Source organism: Salvelinus fontinalis, chromosome 28 (assembly GCF_029448725.1).
Source record: "Salvelinus fontinalis isolate EN_2023a chromosome 28, ASM2944872v1, whole genome shotgun sequence".
Lineage (NCBI taxonomy): Eukaryota > Metazoa > Chordata > Actinopteri > Salmoniformes > Salmonidae > Salvelinus > Salvelinus fontinalis.
The window spans coordinates 18148143-18172903 of record NC_074692.1 but is presented as its reverse complement, the minus strand read 5'-3'; positions in this window follow the sequence as shown (position 1 = coordinate 18172903).

Genomic DNA, 24761 nt, shown 5'->3' with positions numbered 1-24761 from the left:
GGAACGTAACAATAAAAAAGTTAGTCCTCAGGGTTTTGACTGCTATATAAGTTCTGTTATACTTACAGATATGATTCAAACAGTTTTAGAAACTTCAGAGTGTTTTCTATCCAAATCTACTAATTATATGCATATCTTATATTCTGGGGATGAGTAGCACGAAGTTGAAATTGCGCACGCTATTTTTCCCTAAGTGAAAACTCTGCACCCTATCCTAGAGAAGTTAAGAATGATGGAAGCCACTCGGATTTGGGGATCTTCAATGCTGTTGACATTTTCTGGTACCCTTCTCCAGATCTGTGCCTCGACACAATACTGTCTCGGAGCTCTACGGACAATTCTTTCGACCTCATGGCTTGGTTAATGCTCTGATATGCACTGTCAACTGTGGGACTTTATATAGACAGTTATGTGACTTTCCAAATCATGTTCAATCAATTGAATTTACCACAGGTGGACTCCAATCAAGTTGTAGAAACATCTCAAGGATGATCAATGGAAACAGGATGCACCTGTATGATATTTGTGCATCTGATTTCCGGTCACAACTTACAGACTTGTTTACGTGCTGCTGTGCATTTTGTTGCAAACCTTACTTTGCTACCTGACAACTTTACGTTTTTTACTTTTTAATTACCGTTTATATTTTTAGTTTTTCCCTAACTCAATTTTTTTTGCATTCAACTTTTTCACTCCGGACGTTTTATCTGGACATGGTTCGTCAGCCGAAGCAAAGCAGTAACATTAACATGATGCCTTCTAATTGCAGTCGCTGTACTCATAATATACAGGAGAACGATCGCCTTACGGCGAGGATAGCTGTTCTGCAAGCCCAGCTTCAGACGCAATCGTTAGGCAAGGGTAATTTCAGTGTAGGAAAGGATGAAACAGCATCTCTGCCACCAGTAAGTACAGATAGTAACGTTAGTATAAATCCCCTCACAATGTCCCCGCAGCCGGACAACTTTCTCATGGCTTCTGGAGGGAAATTCTGTAGGAATGCTCAACCGGTGTCGCTCATTCAGCCAACAGAAACTTTCAACCGGTTCTCCCCATTAAGCAGCAAGTCGGAGTCAGAGGCCGAGCCTTCTCTGGTCTCTACTCCTCCCGTTACGGGGTCTGAGACGCCGAAGGCTTCCACCATTAGCTTTGACAAATTGAAAACCCTAGTCATTGGCGACTCCATTACCTGCAGTGTTAGACTTAAAACGAATCGTCCAGCGATCATACACTGTTTACCAGGGGGCAGGGCTACCGACGTTAAGGCTAATCTGAAGATGGTGCTGGCTAAAGCTAAAACTGGCGAGTGTAGAGAGTATAGAGATATTGTTATCCACGTCGGCACCAACGATGTTAGGATGAAACAGTCAGAGGTCACCAAGCGCAACATAGCTTCAGCGTGTAAATCAGCTAGAAAGATGTGTCGGGATCGAGTAATTGTCTCTGGCCCCCTCCCAGTTAGGGGGAGTGATGAGCTCTACAGCAGTCTCACAACTCAATCGCTGGTTGAAAACTGTTTTCTGCCCCTCCCAAAAGATAAAATTTGTAGATAATTGGCCCTATTTCTGGGACTCACCCACAAACAGGACCAAGCCTGGCCTGTTGAGGAGTGATGGACTCCATCCTAGCTGGAGGGGTGCTCTCATCTTATCTACCAACATAGACAGGGCTCTAACTCCCTTAGCTCCACAGTGAAATAGAGTGCAGGCCAGGCAGCAGGCTGATTTTTGCAATGTTACGTAGATGGAAAAAAGCTGTCCTTGAAACAGTCTTGATATGTTCGTCAAAAGAGAGATCAGGGTCAAGCGTAACGCCGAGGTCCTTCACAGTTTTATTTGAGACGACTTTACAACCATCAAGATGAATTGTCAGATTTAACAGAAGATCTCTTTGTTTCTTGGGACCTAGAACAAGCATCTCTGTTTTGTCCGAGTTTAAAAGTAGAAAGTTTTCAGCCATCCACTTCCTTATGTCTGAAACACAGGCTTCTAGCGAGGGCAATTGTGGGGCTTCACCATGTTTCATTGAAATGTACAGCTGTGTGTCATCCGCATAGCAGTGAAAGTTAACATTATGTTTTCGAATAACATCCCCAAGAGGTAAAATGTATAGTGAAAACAATAGTGGTCCTAAAACGGAACCTTGAGGAACACCGAAATGCACAGTTGATTTGTCAGAGGACAAACCATTCACAGAGACAAACTGATATCTTTCCGACAGGTAAGATCTAAACCAGGCCAGAACTGGTCCGTGTAGACCAATTTGGGTTTCCAGTCTCTCCAAAAGAATGTGGTGATCGATGGTGTCAAAGGCAGCATTAAGGTCTAGTAGCACGAGGACAGATGCAGAGCCTCGGTCTGACGCCATTAAAAGGTCATTTACCACCTTCACAAGTGCAGTCTCAGTGCTATGATGGGGTCTAAAACCAGACTGAAGCATTTCGTATACATTGTTTTGTCTTCAGAAAGGCAGTGAGTTGCTGCGTAACAGCTTTTTCAAAAAAAATTGAGAGGAATGGAAGATTCGATATAGGCCGATAGTTTTTTATATTTTCCGGGTCAAGGTTTGGCTTTTTCAAGAGAGGCTTTATCACTGCCACTTTTAGTGAGTTTGGTACACATCCGGTGGATAGAGAGCTGTTTATTATGTTCAACATAGGAGGGCCAAGCACAGGAAGCAGCTCTTTCAGCAGTTTAGTAGGAATAGGATCCAGTATGCAGCTTGAAGGTTTAGAGGCCATGATCATTTTCATCATTGTGTCAAGAGATATAGTACTAAAACACTTAACCTGTCTAGGATGAGGGTGCCGCTAGCGGCACTCCCCCCCCACCCCCACTGAAAAGGCAGAGCCGCGAAATTCAAAAAAAATATTTTTTTAAAATATTTAACTTTCACACATTAAAGTCCAATAAAGCTAATGAAAGACACAGATCTTGTGAATCCAGCCAACATGTCCGATTTTTAAAATGTTTTACAGGGAAGACACAATATGTAAAGATGTAAATCTATTACCTAAAAACACATTAGCATAATCCACCATCTTTTATTTGTCCACCAACACCAGTAGCTATCACCAATTCGGCTAAACTAAGATATTTATAGCCCCTAACCAAGAAAAAAACTCATCAGATGACAGTCTGATAACATATTTATGGTATGGGATAGGTTTTGTTAGAAAAATGTGCATATTTCAGGTAGATGGCATAGGTTACAATTGCACCCACCGTCACAAATGGACTAGAATAACTACATAGAGCAACGTGTTTACCTACTTACTAATCATCAAACATTTCGTAAAAATACACAGCATACACTAATCGAAAGACACAGATCCTGTGAATACAGACAATATTTCAGATTTTCTAAGTGTCTTACAGCGAAAACACAATAAATCGTTATATTAGCATAGCACATAGCACATAGCAGCCCAGCATTGATTCTAGCCAAAGTGAGCGATAACGTCAACATCGCCAAAATATATTATTTTTTTCACTAACCTTCTCAGAATTCTTCAGATGACACCCCTGTAACATCACATTACAACATACATATACAGTTTGTTCGAAAATGTGCATATTTAGCCACCAAAATCATGGTTAGACAATGTGAAATGTAGCCCAGCTGGTGAGAAAATGTCCGTGCGCCATATTAGACAGTGATCTACTCTTATACATAAATACTCATAAACGTGACTAAAAAATATAGGGTGGACAGGGATTGATAGACAATTTAATTCTTAATACAATCGCGGAATTACATTTTTTTAATTATCCTTACTTTTCAATACAGTTTGCGCCAAGCGAAGCTACGTCAAAAAACATGGCGTCCTAAGCCACTAACATTTTTCGACAGAAACACGATTTATCATAATAAAAATGTCCTACTTTGAGCTGTTCTTCCATCAGTATCTTGGGCAAAGGATCCTTTCTTGGGTCTAATCGTCTTTTGGTGGAAAGCTGTCCTCTTGCCATGTAGAAATGCCAACTGCGTTCGGGATGAACTGGAAGCGTGCCCAGCGATTCACAGCGTTTCAGAAATAAATGTCCCAAAATCGCACTAAACGAATATAAATTGCTATAAAACGCTTTAAATTAACTACCTTATGATGTTTTTAACCTGTTTGGGGTGCAAGCCCGACCTCGGACCGAAAATGACAACAGCTGCAGAGCGCGAAATTCAAAATCTATTTTTTAAAAATATTTAACTTTTACACATTAACAAGTCCAATACAGCATTTGAAAGATAAACATCTTGTCAATCCAGCCAACATGTCCGATTTTTTAAATGTTTTACAGAGAAAACACCACATATATTTATGTTAGCTCACCACCAAATACAAAAGTGGACAGACACGTATGAATTATGATTATGAAGTATGAATTATGATTGAAGTAGCATGCACAACCAACCGAAATAAACTAAAACCAACCTAAAGAGCCCAGAAAAAACGACCTCAGATGACAGTCATATAACATGTTACACAATAAATCTATGTTTTGTTCATAAAAAGTGCATATTTTAGCTATAAATCTGTTTTACATTGATGCTACCCAAAAATGCTAACACATAGCTAGAGTCTGAATCCAGCCGGGAGTAGCCAGAGAAAATACATACACCAACGTCGGCTACTAATTACACCTCATAAAACATTTCAGAAAAACATATGGTGGATAACTAATGAAAGACAGATATCTTGTGAATACAGACAACATTTCCGATTTTTGAAGTGTTTTACAGCGAAAACACAATATATCGTTATATTAGCTAACATCATAAGCTAGCATAAGGCAGCATTGATTCTAGTCAAGCGCTAGCCTAGCATAGTTAGCAGCGTTAGCATTCAACAGTTCGACATATATATGAAAAAGCATCCCAAATTGGGTCTTATCTTTCTTGGTACTCCATCAGAATGTTGTAACGGGGTCCAATGTCCAGTAGAGTCTTTAGTTGGGTTCCAGAACGAAGGATTCCCCTCTTTGGTTAGCTAGCACGGTAGCATTGCTGCGCCAGAAAGCGTTTCTTCAAAAAATTCTTCCGTCGTTTCACATCTAAAGTCCAGAATAAATTGCAATAATATAATTAAAGTATATTGAAAAAACAACCTTTAGGATGATTTTGTGACATGTAGCAAATAATATCGTAGTCAGGCATCATATTCAAAGTTATCTACCTTGTTCCAGAAGCCGAGATCAAATTATCCTTCGCGCCCGGATTTTTATTTTAACTGCGCATGTCTCACAAGAAGTTCTGTTATTCAGTCCAGGGACGAGATATTCGACCCCTTTCAATTCTCACTTCCGCATTACAGTCTGAGGTACGCCTCTGACGTGTCCCTATGGTCCCAAGTCAAATGGCCTTTTATAGAGAAGGTCTTAAAGAGACACATCGCATTTTGGGAAACTCAATTCGGCTGGGAAAATGGCTGTAAAAATATTTCTGTTCGACTTAGAGAAACAATTCAAACCTTTTTAGAAACTACAGACTGTTATCTATCCAACAGTAGTAAATATATGCATATTGGAAAATAAAAAGTTTCTTAGGAGGCCGTTTGAAAATGTGCACACATTTTCCAGTTTTTTCAATATTCAGCGTGCAGCCAGAACAGGTTAACTCCTATAACGAGTCTTAACATGACCGGAGAAAGATTACTCCCAACACTAATGCTTGGAACAGGTGCGGGTCGGTGTCCTCCACGCGCATAACGCAGCTCCAAAAGACTTACTAGCTACAGGGTTTTTTAATTTATAGTGCCTGTGAACGCGCAATCGACCCCATTCAAATCGTCATCACGTAAAGGCATCCAGGGGAAGACGTAAGCAGTGTCCGTATACTCATAGCAATAACAGTGGCCTTTTAACTGACTCCAGATCAGGGGCCAACATTTCTGAAATCTGACATGTCAGGGAAATTGCTGTAGAATGGGTTCTGTTCCACTTAGAGACAAAATTTCAACTCCTATAGAAACTATAGACTGTTTTCTATCCAATAATAATAATAATATGCATATTGTAAGATCAAGAATTTTGTGGGAAGCCGTTTCAAAAATTACACGATTAGCATAAATAGTGACAACAGCGCCCCCAGCCTCAACAGGTTAGACTACTGCAATGCTCTACTTTCTGGCTACCCGGATAAAGCAATAAATACACTTCAGTTAGTGCTAAATATGGCTGCTAGTGTCACGCCCTGAGTTTAGTTATATTTGTTTTCTTTGTTTTTTTGGTTAGGTCAGGGTGTGACAAGGGTGGTTTGTTTAGTTTTTGTATTGTCTAGGGTTTTTCGTCTAGTCTAGGTTTTTTGTTTGTCTATGGGGATTTTGTAGGGTCTAGGGGTTTGCAGGTTTATGGTGGCCTGAGTTGGTTCCCAATCAGAGACAGCTGTTTCTCGTTGTCTCTGATTGGGGAGTCTATTTAGGTTGCCATTTTTCATGTTGGTTTTGTGGGTAGTTATTTTCTGTTTTGTGTGTCTGCACCAGACAGAACTGTTTAGTTTGTTCCGCTTTGTTTTTTTTTGTTCTAGTGTTCAGCTGTATCAAAAATCATGAACACGTACAATGCTGCACCTTGGTCCTCTTCTTCAAACAGCCGTTACAGCTAGAATCCTGACTAGAACCAAAACAATTGATCATATTACTCCAGTGCTAGCCTCCCTACACTGGCTTCCTGTTAAGGCAAGGGCTGATTTCAAGGTTTTTACTGCTAAACTACAAAGCATTACATGGGCTTGCTCCTACCTATCTTTACGATTTGGTCCTGCCATACATACCTACACGTACGCTACGGTCACAAGACGCGGGCCTCCTAATTGTCCCTAGAATTTTTAAGCAAACAGCTGGAGGCAGGGCTTTCTCCTATAGAGCTCCTTTTTTTATGGAATGGTCTGCCTACCCTTGTGAGAGACACAGACTTGGTCTCAACCTTTAAGTCTTTACTGGAGACTCATCTCTTCAGTAGGTCATATGATTGAGTGTAGTTTTGCCCAGGAGTGTGAAGGTGAACGGAAAGGCTCTGGTGCAACGAATCGCCCGAGCTGTCTCTGCCTGGCCAGTTCCCCCCTCTCCACTGGGATTCTCTGCCTCTAACGCTATTACAGGGGCTGGGTCACTGGCTTACTGGTGCTCTTCCATGCCGTCCCTAGGAGGGGTTGAGTGGGTTGAGTCGCTGACATGGTCTTCCTGTCTGGGTTGGCGCCCCCCCTTGGGTTGTGCCGTGGCGGAGATCTTTGTGGGCTATACTCGGGCCTTGTCTCAGGATGGTCCTGACCCCTCCTGTCTCAGCCTCCAGTATTTATGCTGCAGTAGTTTATGTGTCGGGGGGCTAGGGTCAGTCTGTTATATCTGGAGTATTTCTCCATGGTCCTGTGTGAATTTAAGTATGCTCTCTCTAATTCTCTCTTTCTCTCTTTTCTTTCTTTCTTTCTCTCTATCGGGGGACCTGAGCCATAGGACCATGCCTCAGGACTACCTGGCATGATGACTCCTTGCTGTCCCCAGTCCACCTGGCCGTGCTGCTGCTCCAGTTTCAACTGTTCTGCCTGCGGCTATGGAACCCTGACCTGTTCACCGGACGTGCAACCTGTCCCAGACCTGCTGTTTTCAACTCTCTAGAGACAGCAGGAGCGATAGAGATACCCTCAATGATCGGCTAGGAAAAGCCAACTGACATTTACTCCTGAGGTGCTGACTTGTTGCACCCTCGGCAACTACTGTGATTATTATTATTTGAACATCTTGGCCATGTTATGTTATAATCTATAACCAGAAGAGGACTGGCCACCCCTCATAGCCTGGTTCCTCTCTAGGTTTCTTCCTAGATTTTGACCTTTCTAGTGAGTTTTTCCTAGCCACCGTGCTTCTACACCTGCATTGCTTGCTGTTTGGGGTTTTGGGCTGGGTTTCTGTAGAGCACTTCGAGATATTAGCTGATGTACGAAGGGCTATATAAATACATTTGATTTGATTTGAATTTCGAGTATCATAGGAAAGAGTCTGAATACTCATAAGTAATGGAGTTCTGTTTTTTATTTTAAACAATATTGCAAGCATTTCTAAAACCTGTTTCTGTTTTGTCATTATGGGGTATTGTTTGTAGATTGATGAGGAGATAAAGTAATTGAATCCATTTTAGAATAAGGCTGTAATGTAACAAAATGTGGAAAAGGTCAAGGGGTCTGAAAACATTCCGAATGCACTGTATATATCCCACAAATCCTATTTTGTATGACCGCTATTACATTGGTATATTATAATATGCTTTGCTCTAAGACTAGGTTGCTGTCTGTGTTAACTTATTCAAAGTGTTGGTTTATTAGTGCATACTTACATGGGCTTATCTGGAATGTGAGAACTTTAGTCCGGATCTTCGTCAGTGGATGGCCGGATGGATTATCAGTGGTCAAGAGGTTACCTGAGGTCATCCTCCATAAAATGTCATCCTATACATGTACATTCAACCTCAAGGGGCAGGTCACAAGTAGACTTAATCTGTCTCAGCGCAACCACATTTTCATAGACTTTTTCATGACCTTGGTGCGTTTTCTGCCATTGTCTCTGAATGAGCTCATGACAGAATGTGGCCCTGTAACTAAATTAGGGTAAGCAGCGCCACTGTTCACCCGCTTTCTTGTTGTTTTGATCTTGTCTACGAAACAGAGTTGAGCAGCATCCAAACAGAGGTGAATAGAGTTGTAAAAAAATGGTACATTTTTACATATTACATAGTACATATTTTGTTCTTCTACCTCGTGTAATGATTTCCGAGGGGGGCGGGAGTGTTTGTTTGCAGCAACTTATTTTTTGTTGTGATATCCCAAACAGACGTGGCAGTTTCACTATCAAGGATTCCAGTTTGAAACACTTAATACACTTCTGACTACGGACACCACCAACACATTTGAGAGGGTGTCTTGTGAGAAATTTGCAGGTGCTTACTGAGAGTGTGTGGTTGTGTGTGTCACCCAGACATTTCCAACCAGACAAAGCTCTATGAAGGACACTGTGAGTGACAGCAAAGATGTGTTGCTCAGCCGCAAGCATTGGCTCTGTTATCCCCAGGTCCCCGAGTCAAGAAACCCTCTCCAGACCAGAAGGAAACCTGCAGGTTAGTGGAGCAGCCAATGAAGCCCTACAGTAGTTGGATGATCATATTCATCACCTCTGTCCTACTTACCAGAATTATTGTTGTCAAAATGTAATATGTCAACATTATATTGAATTCATATTATTATAAATGTGTTATCATTGACAGCCATCATACATTTATCAATATGTATGATGAATAGGTTATGTGGGGGGAGTGCCCAGTGTTTTAGCAGTTGAAAACCGGTTATGCCAGTATAAAATCATGTCTATAAAATCACTCATACTAATAGCGTGCACATTCAGCCTAAGTGAATATCTATCAGAAAGGCATTTAATGAGAACCTACATCAAAACTTGTAGCTTGGCCATTTCAATCATTTTACAGAACCTTTGAAAATAACCTTTCTTCAGACCCCTTCACCTGTGTGTAATTTGTTATGGGTGGCTAAATGGTCAACCACTGACATCCTGTTTCCCTACATCAGTGGTCACCAACCGGTCGATCTTCAAGGCATCCCTAGTCGATCATCAAACGTTTCTGTAGAAAAGACAACTATAAAGTCTTGCGCTCCTTTTTTTGTATTATCCGTGTTGCGCTGTTGTCGGTAGGGGCACTTGATTCAGAATCGCTGCGCACTCGGATACCTGAAATCGCCGTTCTTGACCCTGGCCACAGCAAAGTTTGAAAATTGAAAAAAAGGGTCAGATTTTTTCAATTAATGTTACATTTTTTAAGTCATGCTAACAAAACAAAATCTGAGCGATAGATCTCGGCTTGCTTTTCGACTGTGAAAGTGATCTTGACTCAGAAAAGCTTGGTGACCACTGCCCTACATCAGGTTTACTATCTATTCCCCAATTTGGGTTAAAATGATCTGGAAGATGAGTCATTTGGTTTCATGCAGAGCAAATGAGTGGTCTGGTGGTTGGTGGGTGGACACTTGCAAATCATTGCTCTCTGGCAAGGAGCCCCATTGTAATGGTCTTGAACATGGTCCTTAGCTACTGGCACTCAATCACACTTTCTGGATGTAAATGTGTTATGGTTTGCTGTCTGCATATCGTTACATTTGAGTGTGTGAGTATAACTTTAGAGATTATTATTGGTCTTCCACTGTAGATGAGTCTGTGAATTGCTCAACTTTAAAGCTTTTATAATAAGTTGGGTTGTGTATCTTCTAGGCTTGCCGCCTCTAATTCTATAATTCATTTGTATCACATTACTTCCTCTCGCCTTGTTTTTGAGAGCCCATCACTTCCTCCTCAAGGTGTCTGTAAATAAACAAACAGCAGTACTGCAGCAGAACTCCGTGAAGCAGAATGTCCAACAAGGCGTTAAAGGCCATGGCTCGGATGACTCCCTGTAGGCCATGAAACCGGGTCACTATTGGCCAGTGAATCCGCACACCAAGATACACAACTATGCAGCTGTCTTCTGGAGTTGCGGCTCCATTTTGATCACATCTTTTCAGTTTCTTATTCGTTCATATTGAGTGATATGTCGTCGGGTCATGTTTGTTACCGTTCGATCTTTGTTGCTTGTAGAGTTTTGATACCTCATTTTTCTGTAGAATTTTATCTGGCAGTGTTATTGACAACTTGCATCTGGCCCTTCTGCAATTTGTACATCTTGATCCAATCAAAAACGTCACAAGGTTGACTTGATGCCATTCCGTCTTTCTTACATACTGTAAATGCCCCCAGCTGTGTTCTCCACACAGTGCTGTGGTGAAAACATGCTAAACATGGTTTAATGATGACAGTGACTTCTCTTCCTTCAGTTAACCACTTGAAAGGCGCCGTCGCAATTCGAGGCCAAAGATATGGAAGCAATTTCTCAAGAGCTTCCATGCCTGAGTTTTGAGTGAGACCGTGCAGAGAGGCACCCCATGAAGGAACGTCAGAGACCGTGGAGACCACACCCTTCACAGGATGTATTGTCAAGTCTGCTAACATGATTTGCTGCCATTCAGACCTGCCACCACTGTTCTGGCTCCATCTGTTTCCCCAGTGGTAAGGCTAATTAGGTAGCATCATTTCAGATGTGGAGAAAGGTCTGAATGTGTTGCTTGGGGGATTTTCTTAAACCTTACAGTAATATTTTTTTTGCATTAATTGTCGTAATCTATTGCATTGTCTGTTTTAACATACATGCTAGTGTTTTAAAGACAATATGAGCAGCTGTACTTGAACTGTTGTTAAAGCGGCAATCGGCAGTAGAAACAATAACAAAGCCTTCTCCCCACCCCTGTTTCTGTAGAAACCTGAGGGATTGGGTTGAAGAAATGTAACCACTCTCAATTCATCAACAGAGCTATGGATGAAAGGACTATATAAAAAGTTTAGTAAAAAAAAAAAATGAAGTCACATGTTTTACTTTGGTTACAAACGTTGGAGTAAAACAAACGTATATGTTGGGTTCTGATGGTGTTACACCGTGATCTGTTTCACCTGTCTTTGTGATTTTCTCCACCCCCCTCCATGTGTCACTCATCTTCCAAATTATCCCCTGTGTATTTATACCTGTGTTCTCTGTTCTTTGGTTGCCAGTTCGTCTTGTTTGTTCAAGTCAACCAGTGTTTTGTGTCTCAGCTCCTGCTGTTCCCAGTCTCTTTTTCTCGCCCTCCTGGTTTTGACCCTTGCCTGTCCTGACTCTGAGCCCGCCTGCCTGACCACTCTGCCTGCCCCTGACCATGAGCCTACCTGCCGACCTGTACCTTGCCCTCCTCTGGCTTACTGACTGCCTTGACCTGTCTATTGCTTGCCCCTGTGGAATATTAAACTATTGTTTATTCGATACCTGATAGATGGAGCACAACAGTTGAACTAAGCTTGTAAGGCATTTATAAGTTATATACTTCAAGAATAAATGGGTGCATATAATTCATTTATACATTCAAAAATGGATATAGCAACTGAAAAGCTGCTAATTTTCCCCTCTTTTTAAAATAATGATCTTAAAGGATCAACAGTAATCTGACATACACATGACACAGAGAGAAACCATGAACGTACAATAAAGGGTCTTGGGTGCTTCAGTAAAGGGTATTTAGATTACAGAACCAGAACCATCTGCATACGCTCTGTACAAACGCATAGAGATAGTGACACAAAAAATGTACGTGTTTACTGGGAGCCCTAAGACTTAGTTCTGACTAGATGTAATACATCTACGACAAGAAGTACCTTTTCGTAGCAGTTTAGGATAACTTACACAGCAAGTTGAGATATGTTAGGGCCACTGAATTCATTGAAATTCTTGATTGGAGACTCTTACAGAGGAGTGTAAATGCTTTCTTTAGGCTAGAGCATGTTGTCGAATTGTATTGTTGTATGTTTTAATTCTGTAATGTATTGATTGTTGCTGACTTCTTGGCCAAGTCTCCCTTGAAAAAGAGACTCTGAGTCTCAATGGGCTGTTCTTGGTAATATTTCCAAACAAATAACAAGAAAATAATTTAGCAAGTTAGGAGAATTACGTTAAGGTTAAGAAAAGGGTTGAGGGTAAGCTAAATTGCTCTCCAAACCTGTTACGAATAGTCACTTCTGGACATAGCTGTACTCCATCTAGTCACAACACTGAGACTAGACTTTTAAAATTGAACCGCATCATGTGGCACAGATGTCAATGTTTCCAAAGACAGTTGCCTTGCTTATTTTAATGATTATTTCTTGCCACAGGGGGTGGAGGGGCTTGCACGTTTTTGATTTGGAAATATTGATACATCTCAACAAGTGATATATTGACCTTGTGGTCTGTCTGTTAGTCACCTACCAAATGTTGTGTGTCTCAGAAAAAGCAAAATGTTGTATGTATCTAATCCACTGACAAGAGTTCATGACAATGCTGCCATGATGTGCTAAACCTGCCATGATGTCCAATCCCCCTCTATCTCTCTCCATGGTGCCTCGGCGGCCTGGGCTACCGAGAGGTCAGCATGCCCCAGATGGAGTCTGTATACCACACTTAGCACCACTCCTCCCAGAGGGTCATCACAAGATGTCTTTACACAGGCGGCAATGAAGCTCTGTGTCAGTCAGAACTTGTATTCCTCGCCCCCCTGCAGAGTAGATGATGATGCAACTAGACACAGATCAAAGTCTCGGGTTTAACATCCACCCCCCACATAATGGCTAAGATTTGGGGAGAGTAAACTGATCCCAGACCTGTGCATGACAGCAACTTGGACTTGGAGCCTGTGCCTGAGGAGGCAGTCTGACCTCTGACCCCTATCTCCCCTGTAATGCGTAGCGACCTGGTCATACTCACACTCAAACTATAAAAGGGAATAACCCAAGGAGACAGAGAAAGAAAAATAATAAATACTTCATATAATACTTAATTGTGTATTCTTTCGAGCGTGGATATTCCATTCAAATCAGCCGTTTCCAGCTATAATAGTGATTTACAACACTAACAATGTCTACACTGTATTTCTGATCAATTTTATGTTATTTCAATTGACAATTATTCTTTCAAAAACAAGGACATTGCTAACTGACCCCAAACTTTTGAACAGTAGTGTACTGTATGTAGAGTTCAAAAGTACTCGCACTCAAATCATGAAAAGGAATAACCCAAAGACACCAACAAGCAAAAATAATATACTTAATTGAATCCACGCTCTAAAGAATACACAATTAAGTATTATATGAAGTACATTTGGTGGTATTTATGGTTGTTGATGGTAGTGACCCCAAACTTTGGAACGATAGTGTATATTTTTTCTCACGCACCTTTCACCATTGACACTAGCCTGGCCACAAATGTTAATACTGGCTTTCTATGACCTGATGATACCCACATCTGGTAATGACAGCAGGAGGCTATGCTTTTGCTAATCCCACCATGCACTGACTAAACTAAGTCTAATCCGCACAGGAATGTCACACTCTTCTTCCCTCAGAGTAGCTGCTACATATACAGTATAACAAAGAGATCGGAAGAGAGAACTTGAACTTGATTTCCTTGATTTCTCCAGAGACGCTAGACTTCCATGGGATACTGTATTATGACTGATGTGTCAAAGCCAGAGTATCGATGGCAGCTGAAAGGGTTAGCCCTTTTACCTGACTTCTAACCTTAACTCTGACCTTAATCCCTAACCTAACATAGCATATCATACCAAAGCAGTCAAATGTAATATATCATGCTAAACGATCAAGACGTAGGATCCTACAGTTCATTTTATGTTGTACGACCACTATTACATTGGTAGGCAAGTGTAATGTAACCAGCCATGAAAGTACACTTAATCTCTTCCTGGTACGGGACATCCTATATGTGCAAGCGCTTGCCTGGCAGTAAAGATGTGTCATTTAACGTTTAAAATGTATTACCTTTTATTGTGGCATAATCAAATCAAATCAACGTGTATTTGTCACGCACACCAAATACAACAGGTGTAGACCTTACAGTGAAATGCTTACTTACAGGCTCTAACCAATAGTGCAAAAAAGGTATTAGGTGAACAATAGGTAGGATAAGAAATAAAACAACAGTAAAAAGACAGGCTATATGCAGTAGCGAGGCTATAATAGTAGCGAGGCTACATACAGACACCGGTTAGTCAGGCTGATTAAGGTAGCATGTACATGTAGATATGGTTAAAGTGACTATGCATGTATGATGAACAGGGAGTAGCAGTAGCGTAAAAGAGGGGTTGGCTGGTGGTGGGTGGTACACAAGGCAGATAGACCGGTTAGCCAATGTGCAGGAGCACTGGTTGGTTGGCCCAATTGAGGTAGCATATACATGAATGTATAGTTAAAGTGACTATGCATATATGATAAACAGAGAGTAGCAGCAGCCTAAAAACATGGGTTGGGGGGGGGTCGCACACAATGCAAATAGTCCGGGTAGCCACTTGATTACCTGTTCAGGAGTCTTTTGGCTTGGGGGTAAAAACTGATGAGAAGCCTTTTTGTCCTAGACTTGGCACTCCGGTACCGCTTGTCATCCGGTAGTAGAGAGAACAGTCTATGACTGGGATGGCTGGGGTCTTTGACAATTTTTAGGGCCTTCCTCTGACACCGCCTGGTGTAGAGGTCCTGGATGGCAGGCAGCTTAGCTCCAGTGATGTACTGGGCCGTACGCACTACCCTCTGTAGTGCCTTGCGGTCAGAGGCCGAGCAATTGTCGTACGAGGCAGTGATGCAACCAGGCGGGATGCTCTCGTTGTTGCAGCTGTAGAGCCTTTTGAGGATCTCAGGACCCATGCCAAATCTTTTTAGTTTCCTGAGGGGGAAGAGGCTTTGTCGTGCCCTCTTCACGACTGTCTTGGTGTATTTGGACCATTCTAGTTTGTTGTTGATGTGGACACCAAGGAACTTGAAGCTCTCAACCTGCTCCACTACAGCCCCGTTGATGAGAGTGGGGGCGTGCTCCGTCCTCCTTTTCCTGTAGTCCACAATCATCTCCTTAGTCTTGGTTACGTTAAGGGATAGGTTGTTATTCTAGCACCATCCGGTCAGGTCTCTGACTTCCTCCCTATAGGTTATCTCGTCGTTGTCTTTTATAATTTATCTTTTTGCATAGTTTATTATTTTTATTTAGTTTAGTCACATGATTTCTGAATTTTCAGTACTTTTGCAAACATGTTGTGCAGTCAGTGTCACGATCGTGTGGGGGAGAGACGGACCAAAACGCAGCATGTGGAAAATAAGCCATCTTCTTTTTATTGTGAAGAAGGAAAAACGAAACAAAACACTTACAAACTAACAAACCAATAAACGACCGTGAAGCTATAAACGTAGTGCACACACACAGGCTACAAACGTTCACCATAGACAATTACCCACAACAAACTAAAGCCTATGGCTACCTTAAATATGGCTCCCAATCAGAGACAATAGAAACCAGCTGTCTCTAATTGGGAACCCATTCAGGCAACCATAGACTTTCCTAGACAACTACACACAACATTAAACCATCTATACACCTTAACCCTCTAAACCATACAACACCCTAGACAATACAAAAACACACAAACTTCCCCATGTCACACCCTGACCTAACTAAAATAATAATGAAAACAAAGATATTAAGGCCAGGGCGTGACAGTCAGACTTATTTGCCATTCCTTTTGCCTCAGTTTCTAAAATATATTTTTTCTTATTGGGTGCATGCTTATTAGTAACAATGTCATAAATGTGCATCTTGTGTGAAACATTCTTATGTGAATTTAGAGGACAAACTGTTAAGGAGTTCTGGTCTTCATTGGGGCTTTTATCATCCTCAACAAGAAAACTGACCTTATAAAACCAAAAGTTTGTCAACTCTCCCCACGATTGAAACCAAATGAAGATCCCAAGATCCCCTGTACTTTTCTTGCTCATATATGAGGATCGAGGACAGTCATTATACATTTTCTGAGACAAAAAGGTTTCCACTTCTAGTTTCAACCCATCATTTAAACAGTTTGTTCGTTCACTTCCAGTAATGGCTTGATTTTCACTGAGACACTAGTGTAAACTAATTGCTCTAATTATGTGAATGAAGCTGAGCTCTGTGGTTTACTCTAGTGCTGTCTTGTTGACCAGTAAGTGTGCTAATGACAACCTTGCTGCAGAGTGGCCTTGAGCAGGATTCTATATGTGCTCCGAGTTTCTCACAAACCAACTGACTGAACATCTTCAATGAGACTAAGAAAAAAACATTGCGAGATATTTATTGCCCCTATTATAAATTCAAAGCATTTGAAGCTTTGACACCTCAGGCTTTCAAAATGGGTAGTCCAAATCTGTTGGTGTTAAATGTTTTGGTAACACTTTATTTGGATAGTCCATCTGTAGATGCTCTACATAGGGTCATACTATTAAAAAAACTATCTGTTGATAAGCAACTGCTTGCTAAGGTTACGGTTACCCAGCTGTGCTTCAGCGTCAGCTCACACACGGATGGCCTGACATTCTTCTGTATAATTATCTGATACAAATGGTTCCTTCTATTAAGGCAAGTCGTCCAGGTCCTGAGGTAGCAAAGCATCCCCAAACCATAGAAAATAGAGAACATCAGAAAGGGGGCAAATACTTTTTTACAGCACGTTAACTTGTATTGTCGTGTATCTGTTTTCTTCTCAAATGTTTCATGTTTTTCTTATCTATATTATAACTTTTATTCACTGCATTGTTGGCAAAGAGCTCGCAAGTAAGTATTTCACTTTACTGTTGTTCACCTGCTGTACCCTTTGCACATGACAAATAAACTTTGAAACTTGATTCTGAATCCCCTATGGAGCAGTATGCACTAATTCACTTATTTACAGCAAGGGGGTGGGGAATTAAATGGTTCCCACACTTTTACAAACTATTGACTGTAATTGACTCAAGTTTATGACTCAGCAAAGAATATGTTTCTGGTTATCAAACGCCTTTTTTCTCAGAGGAAAATGTCAAAAGCTTGGTAGGAGGTCAAAATATTGATAAACTCAATCGCATAGGATTATACTGGGAATCACTAGGATTCATCGGAAGGAACAAAAGTGTGTGTGACTGTGTGCAGGTATGCAGGTTTGGTGGTTAGTCATCCCTGTGGTACGACTATTCAGGAACTTATCAGACATTTACAGTAAACATTTCATTTTACTGTTCAGTTAACTACTGAGCATCAATTACTTACTACATAGGGACAATTTACAGGTATACCGGTATACAGTATACCAACCTTTCCAAACATGTATTGTATCCATCAATCAAATTATTAAATTCTTTTTTAATCTCTTTAGGGGTGCAGTATTTTGGAAGAAAATTATATTTCCTTGGTCATTTCCTGTTTAAGTTGCATGATCTGTACCTGATCTCTGCTGAGGCGACGTGTTGTCCAGCCTGTCTGAACATGAAGCACACTAACCTGGAGCAGCCGTCTGAGAAAGGCCCTTATCTCCCTCCCCTGTTACAACCCTCCCTGGTTGGTTTGGACACTGTCTCTCCATCATTTTAGGGGGGAGGGAAGAGAGGGGCCTCCCTTGTAAAATCCCTGTGAGCCCCTGTCTAGTCATGTGGTGTGTTGACTGGAGGATGTAATGATGAGTAGAGTAGTGGCACGGACAAGGTCAATGGCAAAGCACTATAAGCAAGGAGCTCTGGTTACAATTGAACCTCAGACACAGATCTAGGATCAGCTTACCCAAATCCTAACCTTGTTGGTATTGATCATTTGCTACCAAAATCAAAGTTTCAAACTTCAGAAGTCCAAGCCCCATGTCATTGGTTTTGTTGAACATCTCTGCAACTCCTCTGTGTTACTACTGATGACTGACTGGCTGTCCAAAGGTGATTAACACCTATCCTATGATTGACACCTATCCTATGATTGACACCTGGTGCCTACCCTCCGCTTATGACTGACACCTGGTACTGACACGAGACAGTTGTGCCGTGCTCCCCTCATCCTCTGAGCGCCTGTTTCCAATTGCTAGCGCCTTCTCTTTTCTTTCTCCCTCCTTTGAAATATTTTTAAAGGGGGACTGAACTTCCAGATTTGGCCTTGTTATGAAACTTGGTCATTAAGAAAGGCTAGCGGCCATGACTGAAACAAAACGAGAGTTATCTTGGCGGGTGTGGTTTGTTGTGGGTGTTTCTTCTCTGTATCTTTGCCATTCAATCACAACAAACTAGGGCAGAAGTGAGTACAGCTAACTTTGCTTTGGAGAGAACAAAGTGAAGAGACTTCACCCGTCCTGACTGACTCGCCATCTCACGATGGTCGGCTGATTCAGTTCTCTGTGTAGGCTAAAGCCTGCGCTGACCTTGTGTTTAGCCAAGCTAACAGCAGCTAGCTGGCATAGCTTGGGGACAGCTGCATATGTGTAGCCTATCTAGCTGATATTTCTCCATCAAATAAGTTATGGCAAGATTGCAGGAGACAGTGTCTAGAATGTGTTTCATAAGACACTCGTTCTACAACACCGTGCTACCAAGGTAGCTTGGAACTTAGTTTCAAAGTTTCAGCAACTCAATACACATATAGCGATAAAAATAACTTTCTCTAGTTTGGAAGAAATGTATATGCTAAAAGAGGCCGGTGACGTTGACACTGTTACTATCCAACCAGCTGTGTACGTTTCTGAATGCTTGCTGACACGTTTTGCTATTTGCTGCTAGAGCCAAAGTCACATTTGTAGTAGACAAGTATCATCCTTCATTTATTTTTTATCCTAGGTAATATACTTCTATGATAACAGGCATGTTGTTTTTAGTTAGACTAAGCAACTGAATGTAATTTTTTCCCACATGTATTTATATTTATCAATTCCAGTTAGCTACTCTTCCTGGGGTCCGAACACATTTTAAGGCACTTACATCACATTGACAATGAAATAGAGAAATATCTAATTTACATACACTACCATTCAAAAGTTTGGGGTCACTTAGAAATGTCCTTGTTTTTGAGAGAGAAGCACATTTTTTGTCCATTAAAATAACATCAAATTGATCAGAAATACAATGTAGACACTGTTAATGTTGTATATGACTATTGTAGCTAGAAACGGCTGATTTTTCAATGGTATATCTACAAAGGCGTGCAGAGGCCCATTATCAGCAACCATCACTCCTGTGTTCCAATGGCATGCTGGGTTAGCTAATCCAAGTTTATCATTTTAAAAGGCTAATTGATCATTAGAAAACCCTTTTGCAATTATGTTAGCACAGCTAAAAACTGATTAAAGAATACTAAATAAATACTAAATACTAAATACTGATTAAAGAAGCAATAAAACTGGCCTTCTGGCCTTTGACTAGTTGAGTATCTGGAGCATCAGCATTTGTGGGTTCGATTACAGGCTCAAAATGGCCAGGAACAAAGATCTTTCTTCTGAAGCTCGTCAGTCTATTCTTGGTCTGAGAAATGAAGGCTATTCCATGTGAGAAATTGCAAGAAACTGAAGATCTCGTACAACGCTGTGTACTATTCCCTTCACAAAACAGCGCAAACTGGCTCTAACAAGAATATAAAGAGGAGTGGGAGGCCCCGGTGCACATCTGAGCAAGAGGACAAGTACATTAGTGTCTAGCTTGAGAAACAGACTCCTCACAAGTCCTCAACTGACAGCTTAATTAAATAGTACCCTCAAAACACTTGTCTCAACATCAACAGTGAAATGGCGACTCCGCGATGTTGGCCTAGGCAGAGTTGCAAAGAAAAAGCCATATCTCAGATCGGCCAATAAAAATAAAAGATTAAGATGGGAAAAAGAACACAGACTCTGGACAGAGGAACTCTGCCTAGAAGGCCAGCATCCCGGAGTCACCTCTTCACTGTTGACGTTGAGACTGGTGTTTTGCAGGTACTTTTTAATGAAGCTGCCAGTTGAGGACTTGTGAGGCGTCTGTCCCTTACCTCTTCAATGAAAATCCCATAGGCCTCCACATTATGGACAAGGTATGTGTATGAAAACCATTATCAAAACAGTTTTTTTCATTCACATTTTACCACAAAAACCAAGGTATGAATACTGTCATGTGCATGTTTTGTTAATTATCTGTATAATTACTATTTTTTGGGAGTCACAGACCTCACCGTCCCTACACCACTGATGAATATAACAAGAAACCTGTACGATAACCATGCACCTCAAAATATGTCTGGCTAAAGATACGGAGAACAGCAACACACTAGAGGGTATACCCATTGGACTTGGTGCTCTGCTGGGAGTTTACCTCATATTTGGAATAGGTTCTTATTCTGCTTTGGCACTAAAATCATAACAAACAACTGACAACTAAAAGTTTTTTTGTGTGTTGTTAAGTGTATTATTATTATTATTATTATAATATTATTAATAATAGGAGAGGGGGGTAGTTCAAAAATGTACCTCTAAAGGTTATTCGATGATCCATTAAAAGCGGTTCTTTAAAAGAACCCTTTTAAATGGTTATTCAAAAACTTATAGGGGTTCCCCCACAGTTTCAATTTAAAGAACCCCTAAGGGATACACCAGGAACCTTTCATTTTTAGAGTGCAAGAGGAGACTGATTATTAAACAATTGCATATGGGGGTGATGATCAATAATATATTTGCAATATACTGTTTACAAACAAAATACACTACATGACCTAAAGTATGTGGACACCTGCTCGTCGAACATCTCAATCCAAAATCATGGGTATTCATATGGAATTTGTCCCCCCTTTGCTGCTATAACAGTCTCCACTCTTCTGGGAAGGCTTTCCACTAGTTGTTGGAACATTGCTTCAGGGACTTGCTTCCATTCAGAAACAATAGCATTAGTGAGGTTGGGCACTGATGTTGCGGTCAGCATTCCAGTTCATCCCAAGGGTGTTCAGTAGGGTTGAGGTCAGGGCTCAGTGAAGGCCAGTCAAGTTCTTCCACACCGATCTCGACAAACCATTTCTTTACGGACCTCGCTTTGTGCAGGGGGCATTGTCATTCTGAAACAGGAAAGGGCCTTCCCCAAACTGTTGCCACAAAGTTGGAATGACAGAATCATCTAGAATGTCATTTTATGCTGTAGTGTTAAGATTTCCCTTCAATGGAACTAAGGGACCTAACCCGAACCATGATGAACTGCCCCAGACCATTATTCCTCCTCCACCAACCTTTACAGTTGGCACTATGCATTGGGGCAGGTGGCGTTCTCCTGGCATCCGCCAAACCCAGATTCGTCCGTCGGACTTCCAGATGGTGAAGCGTGATTCATCACTGCAGAAAACATGTTTCCACTGGTCCAGAGTCCAATGGCTGCGAGCTTTACACCACTCCAGCCGATGCTTAGCATTGCCATGGTGATCTTAGGCTTGTGTGCGGCTGCTCGGCCATGGAAACCCATTTCATTGTGGTAACGTTGAACAGTAATTATGCTGACATTGCTTCCAGAGGCAGTTTGGAACTCGGTAGTGAGAGTTGCAACCTAGGACAGACACTTTTTATGCGCCACGCTATGGTCCTGGTCTGTGAGCTTGTGTGACCGATCAATTCGCGGCTGAGCCGCTGTCGCTCCTAGAAGTTTCCACTTCACAATAATAGCACTTACACTTGACCAGGGCAGCTCTAGCAGGGCAGAAATGTGCATCTCCCCTGCCTCACTTCCCCATCCCCTCCTCCCCACAAAAAACACACACAAACTACCATCATCTGTTTTCATGGTTTACCAGTCTAGGCCAGCAAGCTGTAGGGAGGGGGTATAGTAGGTAACTGGCGGTCAGCCCAGGGATGATTACAGTGCAGACATGCATGCAAAAGACACATAACACTTGTAAAAGTGCCCCCAGGGGGCTAGGACCATCTTCCCTCCAACAGGCCGATAACTTCTGCTCCAGCTCTCATCTGGTCTGAGGAGTCCCTGAGACAAGGCAGTGCTTTCACACAATTAGCCTGCACAGCTAGCCTGCCAACCAGACCTGCCTGTCAGCTTTGATTAACAGAGGCCCCTTTTCAATGACTGCTTTTAAGGTCTGTCATTAGGGTTAACTTTGCACAAGGAAACTAAACGATATATGACTTTCGTATTTGCAGTAGTGGACAGCCAATCTGGATGCGACTTCGAGGTTGTTCGCAACATCACAGCCAAACTGAAGGAAGACAGACTGTTTTGTCTACAACCCGGTTTTCTTCCAACACTTTTATCTGAGTAAAGTACATGTCGAATAAAAAATGGCCTGGTGGTAACAGAATATGTACCGGCAAACTTTACAAATGTAGACAAAACAAAATAGCTAGACATGATGGGATATTTTAGTTTTGGTACAATATATTGTGTGAGAAATGTTGTTAGATACGATTTTATGCCCAAATATTGTTATAATAACCATTATATCGAAGTAACCTTGGAGAAACGCGATGATATGGTGAGGGGTCCTGCTACTACGACTTGGGAATTCTTGCAGTTTATTAGGCTACAGATGAAATAACTCATGAACGGATTAAATCATTTATGAAAGTGCACAGTGATCTTGATGGTCCTTTCCAATAAATATCGAGGGTCTTCTTCTGGTGGCATGATCATTGATGCTTGGCTGCCTTTTGACAAATAAAAATGATCTTGCTCTTTTGTTCATAAAAATCTCATCATGTAGTCTAGACCTACATGTATCTAATCTGATGGCTAGAGCGCGCATGCTAATAACATAGTGGGCACGCTCACTATATATTTTATTTATTTTTTATTTCACCTTTATTTAACCAGGTAGGCCAGTTGAACAAGTTCTCATTTACAACTGCGACCTGGCCAAGATAAAGCAAAGCAGTGCTACACAAACAACAACACAGAGTTACACATGGAATAAACAAACATACAGTCAATAACACAGTAGAAAAACTCTATATACATTGTGTGCAAATGGCGTGAGGAGGTAAGGCAATAAATAGGCCACAGTAGCGAAGTAATTACAATTTAGAAAATTAACACTGGAGTGATAGATGTGCAGATGATGATGTGCAAGTGGAAATACTGGTGTGCAAAAGTAAATAAAAGCAATATGGGGATGAGGTAGGTAGATTGGATGGGCTATTTACAGATGGGCTGGGTACAGCTGCAGTGATCGGTAAGCTGCTCAGATAGCTGATGCTTAAAGTTAGTGAGGGAGATATAAGTCTCCAACTTCAGCGATTTTTTTTTTGCAATTCGTTCCAGTCATTGGCAGCAGAGAACTGGAAGGAAAGGTTGCAAAAGGAGGTGTTGGCTTTGGGGATGACCAGTGAGATATACCTGCTGGAGTGCGTGCTACAAGTGGGTGTTATGGTGACCAGTGAGCTGAGATAGGGTAAATATAGGGCATATACTGTATATATATATACTGTATATATAACGCAACATTGTTTTGTAATTAAACCATCAGTATAGCAAAATATGTAATGGATTAACTTGTATTTTTTATTCAGTATATGGGAATTTAACCACTGTCACACCCTGATCTGTTTCAACATTCTTGGTGATTGTCTCCACCCGCCTCCAGACGTCGCCCATCATCCCCATTATCCCCTGTGTATGTTAACCTGTGTTCTCTGTTTGTCGGTTACCAGTTCGTTTTGTTTCATCAAGCCTACCAGCGTTTTTCCCTCTGTTTTCTAGTTCTCGGTTTTGACATTTTCTGCCTGCCCTGACCCTGAGCCTGCTTGCCGTCCCGTACCTTTGCCCCAAAAATCTGGATAACAGACCTCTGCCTACCCTGACCCTGAGCATGCCTGCCGTCCTGTACCTTTGCCCCACCTATCTGGATTACTGACTCCTTAGCTGCAGGATTTATCCGTCCCTCTTCCTCTCGCACCGGCGCAGGATTCTTCTTCGTGGAGAAAAAGGACAAGACCCTGTGCCCGTGCATTGACTACCGGGGACTCAATGACATTACTGTTAAGAACCGTTACCCGCTACCACTCATTTCCTTGGCCTTCGAGCTGCTCCAGGGGGCCACTGTGTTTTCCAAGCTGGATCTACTGAACGCCTACCAGCTGGTACGGATACAAGAGGGGGACGAGTGGAAGACCGCCTTCAACATTGCCAGCGGCCACTATGAGTATCTGATCATGTCTTTTGGCCTCACCAACGCCCTGCTGTGTTCCAGGCTCTGGCAAATGATGTTCTCCATGACATGTTGAACCGGTTCGTCTTTGTCTACATTGATGACATCCTCATCTTTGGCCGCTCCCCCCAAGAACACGTGTTCCATGTCCGGCAGGTTCTTCAACGCCTTCTGGAGAATCAGCTGTTTGTGAAGGAGGAG